Source organism: Dromiciops gliroides, chromosome 2 (genome assembly GCF_019393635.1).
Source record: "Dromiciops gliroides isolate mDroGli1 chromosome 2, mDroGli1.pri, whole genome shotgun sequence".
NCBI classification, from domain to species: domain Eukaryota; kingdom Metazoa; phylum Chordata; class Mammalia; order Microbiotheria; family Microbiotheriidae; genus Dromiciops; species Dromiciops gliroides.
This window is the reverse complement of record NC_057862.1, coordinates 380,882,448-380,889,377: the sequence shown is the minus strand read 5'-3', so window position 1 is coordinate 380,889,377 and position 6,930 is coordinate 380,882,448.

Below are 6,930 nucleotides of genomic sequence, written 5' to 3'. Positions count from 1 at the left end.
CCCCGGCATGACACGGCACGGCCCGACACGGCACGGCTCACCACGGCACGACACGGCACGACACGGCATGACACGGCACGGCTCGCCACGACACGGCAAGGCTCGCCCCTCCCCGGCGCGGCTTGGCAGGGCTCGGTTCGCCCAGGCGCGGCTCGGCTCGGCTCGCCTCACCCCGCCCCGGCGCAGCTCGGTTCGCCCCGGCACGGCACGACACGGCACGGCCCGCCACGGCACGGCACGACAGGGCACGGCCCGCCTCGGCACGGCCCGACACGGCACGGCTCACCACGGCTCGACACGGCATGACACGGCACGGCTCGCCCCGCCCCGGCACGGTTTGCCCCGGCTCGGCACGGCCCGCCCCCGCACGGCTCAGCCCGCCCCGGCACGGCCCGCCCCGCCCCGGCACGACACGGCACGGCCCGCCCCGGCACGGCACGACACGGCACGGCCCGACACGGCACGGCTCACCACGGCACGACACGGCTCGACACGGCATGACACGGCACGGCTCGCCACGGCACGACACGGCACGGCTCGCCCCGCCCCGGCACGGCTTGGCTCGGGTCGGCTCGCCCTGGCGCAGCTCGGTTCACCCTATCCGGGCCCCACCAGCCGCGCCCAGCCTCCGCCCCGCCCCCGCACGGCTCAGCCCGCCCCGGCGCGGCTTGGCAGGGCTCGGTTCGCCCCGGCGCAGCTCGGTTCGCTCCGGCACGGCATGACACGGCACGACACGGCACGGCCCGCCCTGGCACGGCCTGACAAGGCACGGCACGACACGGCGCGGCTCGCCACGGCACGACACGGCACGGCTCGCCCTGGCGCGGCACGGCTCACCCCGCCCCGCCCCGGCGCAGCTCGGTTCACCCTGGCCGGGCCGCCAGCACCGGCCAAGCTCTGCTCGCCCCGCCCAGCCCCCCCCCCCCCCCCCCCCCCCCCCCCCGCTTGCCACGGCATGACACGGCACGGCCCGCCCCGGCTTGGCACGACCGGCACGACACGGCACGGCTCGCCCCGCCCCGCCCCGCCGCAGCTCGGTTCGCCCTGGCCGGGCCCCGCCAGCCCCGGCCCGGCTCTGCTCGCCCCGCCCAGACCCCGCTCGCCACGACACGGCACGCCCCTGCGCGGCTCGGCTCAGGTCGGCTCGCCCAGGAGCGGCTCGGTTCGCCCCGGCACGGCATGACACGGCACGACACGGCACGGCCCGCCCTGGCACGGCCTGACAAGGCACGGCACGACACGGCACGGTTCGCCCAGGCGCGGCACGGCTCACCCCACCCTGCCCCAGCGCAGCTCAGTTCGCCCCGGCACGGCCCGCCCCGGCACGGCCCGCCCCGGCACGGCACGACACGGCACGGCCCGACACGGCACGGCTCACCACGGCACGACACGGCACGGCTCGACACGGCACGACACGGCACGGCTCGCCCCGCCCCGGCGCGGCTTGGCAGGGCTCGGTTCGCCCAGGCGCGGCTCGGCTCGCCCCACCCCGCCCCGGCGCAGCTCGGTTCGCCCCGGCACAGCATGACACGGCACGGCCCGACACGGCACGGCCCGCCCCGGCACGGCACGACACGGCACGGCTCACCACGGCACGACACGGCTCGACACGGCATGACACGGCACGGCTCGCCACGGCACGACACGGCTCGACACGGCACGACACGGCACGGCTCGCCCTGGCGCGGCACGGCTCGCCACGGCACGACACGGCACGGCTCGCCCCGCCCCGGCACTGCTTGGCTCGGCTCGGGTCGGCCCGCCCCGGTCCACCCCGCCCCCGCACGGCTCAGCCCGCCCCGGCGCGGCTTGGCAGGGCTCGGTTCGCCCAGGCGCGGCTCGGCTCGGCTCGCCCCACCCCGCCCCGGCGCAGCTCGGTTCGCCCCGGCACGGCACGACACGGCACGGCCCGCCCCGGCACGGCCCGACATGGCACGGCTCACCACGGCACGACACGGCTCGACACGGCATGACACGGCACGGCTCGCCACGGCACGGCTCACCACGGCACGACACGGCTCGACACGGCTCGACACGGCACGACACGGTCGGCTCGCCCTGGCGCGGCTCGGTTTGCCCCGGCTCGGCACGGCCCGCCCCCGCACGGCTCAGCCCGCCCCGGCACGGCCCGCCCCGCCCCGGCACGACACGGCACAGCCCGCCCCGGCACGGCACGACACGGCACGGCCCGACACGGCACGGCTCACCACGGCACGACACGGCTCGACACGGCATGACACGGCACGGCTCGCCACGGCACGACACGGCACGGCTCGCCCCGCCCCGGCACGACACGGCACGGCTCGCTCCGGCACGGCTCGGCACGGCTCACCACGGCACGACACGGCACGGCTCGCCCCGCCCCAGCGCGGCTCGGCTCGGGTCGGCTCGCCCTGGCGAGGCACGGCTCACCCCGCCCCGCCCCAGCGCAGCTCGGTTCACCCTATCCGGGCCCCACCATCCCCGCCCAGGCTCTGCTCGCCGCGCCCAGCCTCCGCCCCGCCCCCGCACGGCTCAGCCCGCCCCGGCGCGGCTTGGCAGGGCTCGGTTCGCCCCGGCGCAGCTCGGTTCGCCCCGGCACGGCATGACACGGCACGACACGGCACGGCCCGCCCTGGCACGGCCTGACACGGCACGGCACGACACGGCGCGGCTCGCCACGGCACGACACGGCACGGCTCGCCCTGGCGCGGCACGGCTCACCCCGCCCCGCCCCGGCGCAGCTCGGTTCACCCTGGCCGGGCCGCCAGCACCGGCCAAGCTCTGCTCGCCCCGCCCAGCCCCCCCCCCCCCCCCCCCCCCCCGCTTGCCACGGCATGGCACGGCCCGCCCCGGCCCGCCCCGCCCTCGCACGGCTCAGCCCGCCCCGGCGCGGCTTGGCAGGGCTCGGTTCGCCCCGGCACGGCATGACACGGCACGGCCCGCCCCGGCTTGGCACGACCGGCACGACACGGCACGGCTCGCCCCGCCCCGCCCCGCCGCAGCTCGGTTCGCCCTGGCCGGGCCCCGCCAGCCCCGGCCCGGCTCTGCTCGCCCCGCCCAGACCCCGCTCGCCACGACACGGCACGCCCCTGCGCGGCTCGGCTCAGGTCGGCTCGCCCAGGAGCGGCTCGGTTCGCCCCGGCTCGGCACGACACGGCACGGCCCGCCCCCGCATGGCTCAGCCCGCCCCGGCGCGGCTTGGCAGGGCTCGGTTCGCCCTGGCGCGGCTCGGCTCGCCCCGCCCCGCCCCGGCGCTGCTCGGTTCGCCCTGGCCGGCCCCGCCAGCCCCGGCCCGGCCCGGCTCCGCTCACCCCGCCCCGCCCCTGCTCGCCCCGCCCCGCACGGCTTGCCCTGGCGAGGCTCGGCCGCAGGGAAGGCCAGGGGATTATTGTCCTGTGTGTTCTTCCAGACTGTGGTAATTAGGGTCATAAAATGCTCAGGAAGAGCAGACTTTCACTTGAACCTGTTTTTACTTTGTAGGGAACTTTCCCATAGGGAAATTCTTATCTATCTGTATGTGTGGCTATCATGTACCAGCCTTCAACTGAGGGATGGGATCCTTTTTGTATTTTCCCTATAGTTCTATAGATATTTTAAGGAACTCAGAATTTTAATATAACAAAACACTTTCAGGGATTTGCTCATTTTGTCCCCACAGCAACTCTGTGGGAAGCAATGCAAGTATAACTATTTGATAGATGAGGAAACTGAGATTGAAAAAACGTTAAGTAACTTGCTAAAGATCACAGTTACTAAGTGGTGAGGTTGGTCCACAGTGAAGTCTTCCATGTTGTTTCATTCCTGCTCAGAGGGATATCATTATTACATTTTTCTTTTTTTAAATATTTTATTTCTTCCCCAATTATATGTTAAAACAATTTTTCTTTTTAGTGAGGCAATTGGGGTTAAGTGACTTGCCCAGGGTCACACAGCTAGTAAGTGTTAAGTGTCTGAGGCCGAATTTGAACTCAGGTACTCCTGACTCCAGGGCCGGTGCTCTATCCACTGCGCCACCTAGCTGCCCCTTAATTTAATCTTCATTTGTGTATTCACCCTTTTCATTTTTGATACTCACGATTTGGTTTTCTTTTCTTTTTTAAAAATTATATTAACCAATGATTGATCTATTTTGTTATTTTCCCCCATAAAACCAACTCCTAGTTTTCTTTATTAATTATTAATCTTACCTTTACTTTTTTTAGGATTTCCAATTTGTGGTTTAACTGAGGATTTTTAATTTGTTCTTTTTCTAGTTTTTAAATTGCATACCTACTTTGTTGATCTTCTCTTTCTCTATTTTATTTATGTAAGCATTTAGAGGTATACATTTTCCTCTGATTACTGTTTTTGTTGTATTCCATAAGTTTTGGTATGTCGTCTCATTATCATTCTCTTTAATATATTTATTTATTTTTTCTATGACTTGTTCCTTGATACATTCATTCTTTAAAAACAGGTTGTTTAGTTTTCAGTTAATTTTTATCTGTTTCCGTGGTCCTTTATTAAATGTGATTCTTACTGTATTATGATCTGAGAAGGATGCATTTAATAATTCTGCTTTTTTGCACTTAGCTTTAAAGTTTTTATGCTCTATGTCCAGTTTTTGTAAAGGTGCTATGTACTGCACAGAAAAAGGTGTATTCCTTTCTATTCCCATTTGATTCTCTCCAGATCACTATCATATCCATCTTACATAAGATTCTATTCATCTCCTTGACTTCTTTTTTATTTATTTTTTGGTTACATATATCTTGTTCTGAGACGGGAAGGTTGAAATCTCCTACCATTATAATTTTGCTTTCTAGTTCCTCGTGTAATCCATTTACCTTTTCCTTTAAACATGTGGATGCTAACATTTAGGATAAAGACAATTCTGCCTGCCTGTGGATGATTGACAAGTATGAGTTATATCACTTTTTATTTTATTTATTTTTTTGAAGTGCAGAGAAATAAGGCTTGTAGAAAATTCCTGGAAATAAGAAGTATGGGTTCAGACCCAATGATCTCATTTTCTTGCTTGGTGATTCTGAGCCAAGACCCTGGAGATAGGCCTAATAGAGCTTCTTTTCATCCTCTCAAAGTTAAGGACTTCAAAGGTGACCCACTTGAACAAAATCCCTGGCCTATAATCCTTGTACATTTCTGTTGGAAAGACCTACATCTCCCTGACTAGTGTCTTGAGGCAAAGGGAGAAACATCTAAACCTTACTGAAAAGCTGCTTACTTCATTTCCTGATCTACATGGCATTAATTCATATTGGTGTAAAGTGGAAAGGAGAGCATCTGGCATTTTAAAAACCACTTTCATCCTGTTTGGGCCCTCCTGCAAACCTGCAATGGCTCCCTCTTGTATCCAGGCTAAAAGTTTAAATGTCTGATCATGGCAATCAAGGTCCTCCGTGATATGGTATCAATTTTACTTTTCCAGCTTTGTCTCCCATTACTCATTCTTCCCCAAATCTCTAGCTATTTAAATTTATTATATTATTATATTTATTATATTCCTTAACCTAAAATGTGTTTTCCTGACTCCATGTCTTTGTTCCTATCGTTCGCCTTTCCTGCTTTGCTTCCTATTTTTCTTTGCCTTTATGAATCCTCCCTATTCCTCAAGTTCTAATATAACATTCTGGTGTTCTTCGTTTCTGTGACACCGTTCATTGAGAATTAATTTTAAGATTTTGTATTATGTCAATACACACATGGCATTGGCATTATATATTTACATATATGTTTACATATCCACATACATAACCATACATATATGTATACATATTGTATCTATATGTACATGTGCATATACATATATACATATATATGACCTTGGTCAAGTCATTTAAAATTTCTAGGCCTGACTTTCTTCATTTTCAAAATTAGGGTTATATGATTAAGTGATGTCAGAGGTACCCTCTAAATTTTGATCGCAGTGATTGAGAGTTAACATGGTATAGTAGATGGTATTCTGCCTTGGGGATCAGGAAGGCATGGTTTTAAAATCTGCTTCAGAAATTCTGTAGATGTGAGGAGGTGACTTAAACGCTCTCATCTTTAATTTCCTCCTCTATAAAATATCAATGATACCTGACCAATTAGCCTCACAAGTTGTTGTTCAAATCAGCTGAAATAACATTTTAAAAGAACTTTTCAAAGTTGTTATTATGATTAATTATTGTTATTGTATCCATTAGCTCAAACAGGCTCTCTGATTTGCTCAAGGTTACAGGACAAGTTGGTACAAGAACCAAGACCACCACCACAAAAGACAAAAAACCCTCACATTTCCATAGCACAATCTTCATAATGGAGCTGTAAGTTATATTAGGCAAACTTGTTTTTGTTTTTGTTCTTGCTGCCCCCCCCCCATTTTACAAATGAAGAACTCAAGGTTTAGGGGCTGTAAGAAAATTGTATGAAACATCTGGCATTTGTAAGAGCCCAGGTCTCCTGACACCAAGTGAAGCACACTTTTCAGCAAACTATGCTGATTCTCCAGGCTCTGTGCTTAGTGATTAATTTACCCCCCCCCAAAAAAAAAATCCACTGAAATACAAAAATACATCTCTTTGTATAGCAAGGTCTCACTGCACTTGGAACTTTGCCCACAGTGGGCACCTAGTCAAGGTTTTTAATACCTGACTGCTGCCTTCCTCTCCATGAAGAACTAAGATCTCCACACTTCAATGCCCAGAGGCCCTAGCAGTTCTAGCAACTACAGATCACCAAAGATACAAACACCCTTAGGAGCCAGTTATTCATCGCAAAATTAGCTCAGTGTGTCTTCTCTTAAATCAAATCAAATACCATTTTTATGGGCTATAAGAGCAGATACAATCACTCTTTGCTCTGAGAGTGAGAGAGATGGGGAAAGAGTGGGGAGAGAGTGGGGAGTGGGGGGAAGGTACAGATGTATCTTTATATGTTGCTGGGGATGAGAGGTAAAAAACAAAT